Source organism: Hyla sarda, chromosome 10, assembly GCF_029499605.1.
Source record: "Hyla sarda isolate aHylSar1 chromosome 10, aHylSar1.hap1, whole genome shotgun sequence".
Classification (NCBI taxonomy): Eukaryota; Metazoa; Chordata; class Amphibia; order Anura; family Hylidae; genus Hyla; species Hyla sarda.
In genome coordinates this window covers 118,523,754-118,533,409 of record NC_079198.1, presented here as the reverse complement: position 1 = coordinate 118,533,409, position 9,656 = coordinate 118,523,754, and positions in this window count along the sequence as shown.

The window sequence follows — 9,656 nt, the reverse complement described above, 5'->3', positions numbered from 1 at the left end:
TGGAGCAATAACAATGAACCATAACTGATTAAATGAAACTTTCGCACTTTCAAAGTCAGGGGGGCGCCGAGAGGCAGGGTCTGGAACAGGTGGTATCTCGATTTTAACCTCTTAAGGACCCATGACGTACCCGTATCTCATGAGTCCGCTCCTGATCTATAACGCGGGGCCAAGGTGTGGCCCGATTCATAGCGGGTCAGGCCCGGCCGGGCCGGGACCCGTGGCTAATAGTGCACGGCATTGATCGCGTTGCCGCGCGCTATTAACCCTTTAGATGCGGCGTTCAAAGTTGAATGCCGTGTCTAAAGTGAAAGTAAAACCATGCCGGTTAGCTCAGGGAGCTGTTCGGGATCACCATGGCGAAATCGCGGCATCCCGAACAGCTTACATGACAGCCGGAGGATCCCTACCTGCCTCCATGCTGTCCGATTGCCGAATGACTGCTCAGTGCCTGAGATCCAGGCATGAGCAGTCAAGCGGCAGAATCATCGATCACTGGTTTCTTATGAGAAACCACTGATCAATGTAAGGCTGGGTTCACACCACGTTTTGGTAACTACGGTTCCCGTATACGGCTGAGAGGAGGAGGAGGTATTTAATGCATGTCTATGAGCCGACCGGAGTGAACCGCAGCCTCCGGTCGGCTTCGTTTTTGGCCGTATGCGGTTTCCCGACCGCAGGCAAAAGCGCGGTCGACCGCGGGCGGTCGAGAAACTGCATACGGCTGAAAACGAAGCCGACTGGAGGCTGCGGTTCACTCCGGTCGGCTCATAGACATGCATTAAATACGGTTCCCCTATACGGCTGAGTGCGGGCGCCGCGATTAAGCCCCGCCCCCCTCCTCCCAGCCGTATACGGGAACCGTAGTTAACAAAACGTGGTGTGAACCCAGCCTAAAAGATCAGTGTGTGCAGTGTTATAGGTCCCTATGGAAGCTATAACATTGCAAAAAAAAAGGGAAAAAAGGGAATAAAGATCATTTAACACCTCCCCTAATAAAATTTTGAATCACCCCCCTTTTCCCATAAAAAAAACTGTGGAGTACGCGCAAAAAAATTCCAAAGTCCAAAATAGTGCATTTTTGGTAACTTTTTATGTCATTAAAACATTAATAAAAAGCGATCAATAAGTCCTATCAATGCAAAAATAGTACCGCTAAAAACTTCAGATCACGGCGCAAAAAATGAGCCCTCATAACGCCCCATATGCGGAAAAATTTTAAAGTTATAGGGGTCAGAAGATTACAATTTTAAACGTATAAATTTTCCTGCATGTAGTTATGATTTTTTCCAGAAGTACGACAAAATCAAACCTATATAAGTAGGGGATCATTTTAATTGCATGGACCTACAGAATAAAGAGAAGGTGTCATTTTTACCAAAAAATTTGCTGTGTAGAAACGGAAGCCCCCAACATTTACAAAATGGCGTTAATTTTTTTTCAATTTTGTCTCACAATAATTTTTTTTTTCAGTTTCGCCATAGATTTTTGGGTAAAATGACTGACATCATTACAAAGTAGAATTGGTGGCGCTAAAAATAAGCCATCATATGGATTTTTAGAGTTATAAATATTTAAAGGTAAGGAGGAAAAAACGAAAATGCAAAAACGGAAAAACCCCGGGTCCTTAAGGGGTTAAGATACAAGTATGAGCTTTTTCACTGCAGCCACTTCTAGCTTTATGCACCCACTTATCCAATGGCACAGAAGCTGAATGTGCTCCTGTCCAAGTTGCTGGTTCTGCAGTCCCTCCCTTTTCAAGTGGACAGTCAGAGTATGGGGGTGTGCTGAGAGGCAGGGGATGCAACAGGTGGCTGCTCGCCTCGCGGCGGACCGCCAGCCCAATGCTTACCAGAGTGGGTAATCAAAAAATTTTAATACATTCAAATTAAATAAAATAAAAATTACATAAAAATCTTCCACTTCCAGACGCTCTGCAGCAGTGATACTAATAGGGATGCCTGTAATCTGCATGTCATACTGGATAACAGTATTATTTCACTAACACAGCACACTCCCTATGCGTGTTAGGACAAGGCAAAGTGTTGCACACCCCTATTGAGACTCTCTGTACAGATTTGCCGCAAAGAAATTCGTACCGAACCAAATTTTTTCAGAAAATTCGGCGAATTGGCCGAATCAAATTTTTCTAAAGTTTGCTCATCTCTAATAAGTACAAGCTAGACTTGAGAGAACTTTTCAAAAGTTTATCTCGGTGGGGTTGCTGAACTGAAAAATGCAGTTTGCACCTTTCAGATTCTCTGAGAACAAGCAGTGAGATAAGACTCAAAACACATAATGCTCTAAAGCCCTGTATAACACTGCCTAGTCATCTAGGAATGTAGTAAAGTAGTTTTAAAGATAATGTCAAAGTTACAGCGAAATGTGGTAACCCCTGGTAACTAACAGCTTGTTTAACCTCTTAAAAGCACAGCTTATTTTGGCCTTTAGGACACAGCCAATTTTATTTTGGCATTTTCTTTTTTTCCCTCACATTCTAAAAGCCATAACTCTTTTGTATTTCCATCCACAGACCCCTATGGGGGCTTGTTTTTTGCTCGACCAATTGTACTTTGTAATTACATCATTCATTTTACCATAAAATTTATGGCACAACCAAAAAAAATATTATAACAATGAAGAAGAAAAGAAATGGAGCACTCACACGATGACTGTAGATCAGGCAGGTAGGTAATCTTCCAAGGGTCTCTTCCTTTCCTTAGCGGGGAGGCGGTGGATATTCCAGGGGGAGCCTCAGACGCCGGCCCCTGGACCATATCACACCCTCTGGCGCTTTGTCAGGCCATGTGAACACACCTGAGAGGTTAAAGTCATTATCTGATAGCAGCCGGGAGCTGCCATGCATGAAGCAAGTGCAACTCCTCTGCTTGCATCATGTATAGCACGTAAATGTATTTCATGGTAGGTTAAGTTCCAGCACATCAGCCGTAAATTTGCAACCTATTTTTTAAGGGGCTAAAAATACACTGCGCTAGCAGATTTTCTATGCTTTTTAACACTAAAATAAAGTTGCTAAAAGTATCCCTTTTTGTTGGTGCCTGCCGGTGATAAAATGAACACTGAGAAAGACGCAAAGGATTTTCCAAAAATTACTCTTTTTTTTTGAGAGTTGCAACAGGATTAGTGACAGTGTCTCAAAATAGAAGAACTCGTAGATAGTTAATAAACAGCTTTTGTAAATATTGAAGAGTGAAAAATATTATCAACAATTCTCCCTGTTTGGGAGTTGCAATAGGTTTTGTGGCTGGCAAGTGATGAAGACGCACTGGCGTTTATGCAAGCGTTCCAAAAATGTGTTGCAACAGGATTGAAGTTGCAAAATGGTGAATATGAAATAGGTTTTGTAACAACTGTACCAGGCTAGGCTGTGCATTTTGCTCTCTTGTCAGGTAAGTCACAGTCTTGGACCAATCAGCAGGTAGAAGGGGTTATTTCTGGCCTCCTGAACCTTTTAGGTGGGCTGCTAATAACATTTGCACTTTGTATCTGTCTGTGCACTCGTAACTTTGTTTAAGGCCTTTGTCTTTGTAGTTCATCTGTTTGTGTAGTTATTAGCTTTGTTCTGTTGTTTAGGTATTTGTCAGGTATTTCTCCTGTCTAGTTTGGTATGTGTAACTTGTTCCTTGTATTTTGGCTTGTGTGTATTCCTACTAAGGTTAGGTCTGTTCCTTATCGTGTCGCTTTGTCCCTAACCTGGAGTCTATTTGATTTTTATATTTTGTATTCCTCCATTGTTGGAGTTTGGTTTGATGTTAGTCTAGCCTAAATCGGTTCTAATACATCCTGATCTGCAGACCTCCATACCCTGCATTCCTGGTTTAGTCTCGCTGTTACATATTTAGTTACCTTGTGTCACAATTCGGCTGGCTGGAGGTGGATCCTCTGTGCCAGAGAGGGATTGGCGTGGACTGTGCTGGTGGACCGGTTCTAAGTTGCTACTGGTATTCACCAGAGCCCGCCGCAAAGCGGGATGGTCTTGCAGCGGCGGTAGCAACCAGGTCGTATCCACCAGCAACGGCTCAACCTCTCTGACTGCTGAAGATAGGCGCGGTACAAGGGAGTAGACAAGAGCAAGGTCGGACGTAGCAGAAGGTCAGGGCAGGCAGCAAGGATCGTAGTCAGGGGCAACGGCAGGAGGTCTGGAACACAGGCTAGGAACACACAAGGGAACGCTTTCACTGGCACAATGGCAACAAGATCCGGCGAGGGAGTGCAGGGGAAGTGAGGTATAAGTAGGGAGTGCACAGGTGAGAATACTGATTAGGCCTGCTGCGCCAATCAGTGGCGCAGCGGCCCTTTAAATGGCAGAGACCCGGCGCGCGCGCGCCTAAGGAGCGGGGCCGCGCGCGCCGGGACAACACAGACGGGGAACGGGTCAGGTACGGGAGCCGAGATGCGCATCGCGAGCGGGCGCGTCCCGCATCGCGAATCGCATCCCAGCTGGGAGTAATATCGCAGCGCACCCGGTCAGCAGGTCTGACCGGGGCGCTGCGAATGAGAGAACGCTGCGAGCGCTCCGGGGAGGAGCGGGGACCCGGAGCGCTCGGCGTAACAGTACCCCCCCCCCCCCTTGGGTCTCCCCCTCTTTTTGGAGCCTGAGAACCTGAGGATAAGACTTTTGTCCAGGATGTTGTCCTCAGGTTCCCAGGATCTCTCCTCAGGGCCGCAATTCTCCCAGTCGACCAAGAAGAATCTTTTACCTCTGACCGTTTTGGATGCTAGAATCTCCTTCACAGAAAAGACGTCAGAAGATCCGGAAACTGGAGTGGGAGAAACAACTTTGGGAGAGAAGCGGTTAAGGATGAGTGGTTTAAGGAGAGAGACATCGAAGGCATTGGGAATACGAAGAGAAGGAGGAAGAAGGAGTTTGTAAGAGACAGGGTTGATCTGGCACTTGATTTTGAAAGGACCAAGATAGCGTGGTCCCAGTTTGTAACTCGGGACACGAAAGCGGACATATTTAGCGGAGAGCCATACCTTGTCTCCGGGAGCAAAAATGGGGGGAGTTCTTCTTTTTTTATCAGCAAATCTTTTCATCCGGGATGAAGCCTGTAAAAGAGAATTTTGGGTCTCTTTCCATATGGTGGAAAGATCACGAGTCACTTCATCCACAGCGGGCAAACCAGAGGGCAAGGGAGTAGGGAGGGGAGGAAGAGGGTGACGGCCGTACACCACGAAAAATGGGGATTTAGCAGAAGATTCGGAGACTCTGAAGTTGTTTGAGAATTCGGCCCATGGTAGAAGATCTGCCCAGTCATCCTGGCGGGAGGAAACAAAATGCCGTAAATAGTCACCCAGGACCTGATTAACTCTTTCTACTTGCCCATTGGATTGAGGATGATAAGAAAAAGAGAAGTTTAATTTGATCTTGAGCTGTTTACAGAGAGCCCTCCAGAATTTAGACACGAATTGGACGCCTCTATCTGAGACGATATGCGTGGGCAAACCGTGAAGGCGAAAAATGTGTATAAAAAATTGCTTTGCCAACTGAGGCGCTGAAGGAAGACCAGGAAGAGGAATAAAATGTGCCATCTTGGAAAATCGATCAACGACCACCCAAACAACTGTGTTGCCACGGGATGAGGGCAAGTCCGTAATAAAGTCCATACCAATCTGTGACCAAGGCTGTTCAGGAACAGGCAGAGGATGGAGGAGACCAGCAGGCTTCTGGCGAGGAGTCTTATCCCGGGCACAGACAGTACAGGCCCGCACGAAATCAATAACATCAGTCTCCAGAGTCGGCCACCAATAAAATCGAGAGATGAGTTGCAAGGATTTTTTGATGCCCACATGGCCTGCGAGGTGGGAGGAGTGTCCCCATTTGAGAATCCCGAGACGCTGGCGTGGAGAAACGAAGGTCTTCCCTGGAGGAGTTTGCCTGATGGAAGCTGGAGAAGTGGAGATCAGACAGTCCGGAGGAATGATGTGTTGCGGAGAGACCTCTACTTCAGAGGCATCAGAAGAACGAGAGAGGGCATCGGCCCTAATGTTCTTGTCAGCAGGGCGAAAATGGATTTCAAAGTTAAAACGGGCAAAGAACAACGACCACCTAGCCTGGCGAGGGTTCAGTCGTTGGGCAGACTGGAGGTAGGAGAGATTCTTGTGATCAGTGTATATGATAACTGGAAATTTTGATCCCTCCAGCAGGTGCCTCCATTCCTCAAGCGCCAATTTAATGGCCAGTAGTTCTCGATCCCCGATGGAATAGTTTCTCTCCGCCAGGGAGAAGGTCCTAGAAAAAAAACCACAAGTCACAGCATGCTCGGAAGAATTTTTTTGTAGAAGGACAGCTCCAGCTCCCACTGAGGAGGCATCTACCTCCAATAGGAAGGGTTTAGATGGGTCAGGTCTGGAGAGCACGGGAGCGGAAGAAAAGGCAGACTTGAGATGTTTAAATGCGTCTTCCGCTTGGGGGGACCAGGACTTGGGATTGGCATTTTTCTTGGTTAAAGCCACGATAGGAGCCACAATAGTGGAAAAGTGTGGAATAAACTGTCTGTAATAATTGGCGAACCCCAAAAAACGTTGGATAGCACGGAGTCCGGAGGGGCGTGGCCAATCTAAGACGGCAGAGAGTTTATCTGGGTCCATTTGTAGTCCCTGGCCAGAGACCAAGTATCGTAGGAAAGGAAGAGATTGACATTCAAAGAGACATTTCTCCATTTTGGCATAAAGTTGATTGTCACGAAGTCTCTGAAGAACCATGCGGACATGCTGGCGGTGTTCTTCTAAGTTGGCAGAAAAAATCAGAATATCGTCCAGATAAACCACAACACAGGAATATAGGAGATCACGAAAAATTTCATTAACAAAGTCTTGGAAGACGGCAGGGGCGTTGCATAGGCCAAAGGGCATGACCAGATACTCAAAGTGTCCATCTCTGGTGTTAAATGCGGTCTTCCATTCGTCCCCCTCCCTGATGCGGATGAGATTGTAAGCACCTCTTAAGTCCAGTTTGGTAAAGATGTGGGCACCTTGTAAGCGATCAAAGAGTTCCGAGATAAGAGGTAAGGGGTAGCGGTTTTTTACCGTGATTTTATTAAGTCCGCAGTAATCAATACAAGGACGTAGGGAGCCATCTTTTTTGGACACAAAAAAAAATCCAGCTCCGGCAGGAGAGGAGGACTTGCGGATAAACCCCTTTTTTAAATTCTCCTGGATGTACTCCGACATGGCAAGAGTCTCTGGAGCAGACAGAGGATAGATTCTGCCCCGGGGTGGGGTAGTACCCGGGAGGAGGTCAATAGGACAGTCATAAGGCCTGTGAGGAGGCAAAGTCTCAGCTTGCTTTTTGCAAAAAACGTCAGAATAGTCCATATAAGCCTTAGGAAGACCGGATACAGGGGGAACCACAGGGTCACGGCAAGGAGTACTGGGCACCGATTTAAGACAGTCCTTGTGACAAGAAGTACCCCAGTTCTTGATTTCTCCTGTGGACCAATCAAGGGTTGGGGAATGGCGTTGAAGCCACGGTAATCCAAGAAGAATTTCAGAAGTGCAGTTGGAGAGGACCAAAAATTCAATTTTTTCGTGATGAGGTCCGATGCACATTAGGATAGGTTCCGTGCGGTAACGCACGGTACAGTCCAATCTTTCATTGTTAACAGAATTGATGTAGAGGGGTCTCGCGAGACTGGTCACCGGGATGTTGAACCTGTTGATGAGAGAGGCCAAAATAAAATTTCCTGCAGATCCGGAATCCAAGAAGGCCGTAGCAGAGAAGGAGAAGGTAGAGGAAGATATCCGCACAGGCACAGTAAGGCGTGGAGAAGCAGAGTAGACATCAAGAACTGTCTCATCTTTGTGCGGAGTCAGCATACGTCTTTCCAGGCGGGGAGGACGGATAGGACAATCTTTCAAGAAGTGTTCGGTACCGGCACAGTACAGGCATAGGTTCTCCATGCGGCGTCGTGTCCTCTCTTGAGGTGTCAAGCGAGACCGGTCAACTTGCATAGCCTCCACGGCGGGAGGCACAGGAACGGATTGCAGAGGACCAGAGGAGAGAGGAGCCGGGGAGAGAAACCGCCTCGTGCGAACAAAGTCCATATCCTGGCAGAGCTCCTGACGCCTTTCGGAAAAACGCATGTCAATGCGGGTGGCAAGATGAATAAGTTCATGCAGGTTAGCAGGAATTTCTCGTGCGGCCAGCACATCTTTAATGTTGCTGGATAGGCCTTTTTTAAAGGTCGCGCAGAGGGCCTCATTATTCCAGGATAATTCGGAGGCAAGAGTACGGAATTGGATGGCGTACTCGCCAACAGAAGAATTACCCTGGACCAGGTTCAGCAGGGCAGTCTCAGCAGAAGAGGCTCGGGCAGGTTCCTCAAAGACACTTCGGATCTCCGTGAAGAAGGAGTGTACAGAGGCAGTGACGGGGTCATTGCGGTCCCAGAGCGGTGTGGCCCATGACAGAGCTTTCCCAGACAGAAGGCTGACTACGAAAGCCACCTTAGACCTTTCAGTTGGAAACTGGTCCGACATCATCTCCAAGTGCAGGGAACATTGCGAAAGAAAGCCACGGCAAAACTTAGAGTCCCCATCAAATTTATACGGCAAGGATAATCGTAAGCCGGAAGTGGCCACTCGCTGCTGAGGAGGTGCAGGAGCTGGCGGAGGAGATTGTTGCTGGAGCTGTGGTAATAGCTGCTGTAGCATCACGGTCAGTTGAGACAGCTGGTGACCTTGTTGCGCTATCTGTTGCGACTGCTGGGCGACCACCGTGGTGAGGTCGGCGACAACTGGTAGTGGGACTTCAGCGGGATCCATGGCCGGATCTACTGTCACGATTCGGCTGGCTGGAGGTGGATCCTCTGTGCCAGAGAGGGATTGGCGTGGACCGTGCTGGTGGACCGGTTCTAAGTTGCTACTGGTATTCACCAGAGCCCGCCGCAAAGCGGGATGGTCTTGCAGCGGCGGTAGCAACCAGGTCGTATCCACCAGCAACGGCTCAACCTCTCTGACTGCTGAAGATAGGCGCGGTACAAGGGAGTAGACAAGAGCAAGGTCGGACGTAGCAGAAGGTCAGGGCAGGCAGCAAGGATCGTAGTCAGGGGCAACGGCAGGAGGTCTGGAACACAGGCTAGGAACACACAAGGGAACGCTTTCATTGGCACAATGGCAACAAGATCCGGCGAGGGAGTGCAGGGGAAGTGAGGTATAAGTAGGGAGTGCACAGGTGAGAATACTGATTAGGCCTGCTGCGCCAATCAGTGGCGCAGCGTCCCTTTAAATGGCAGAGACCCGGCGCGCGCGCGCCCTAAGGAGCGGGGCCGCGCGCGCCAGGACAACACAGACGGGGAACGGGTCAGGTACGGGAGCCGAGATGCGCATCGCGAGCGGGCGCGTCCCGCATCGCGAATCGCATCCCGGCTGGGAGTAATATCGCAGCGCACCCGGTCAGCAGGTCTGACCGGGGCGCTGCGAATGAGAGAACGCTGCGAACGCTCCGGGGAGGAGCGGGGACCCGGAGCGCTCGGCGTAACACCTTGTATCGTTCATATATTATTATTCCTGCCATATCTTGCTTTGTCATTAGGCTGTTGTCTGCACACTATATATCTGCTCTTATATTCCCTTATATCTGTTCGTAACTGCTTTGAATTTCTGACGTTATTTAGTATCCTGGTTTCCTGACT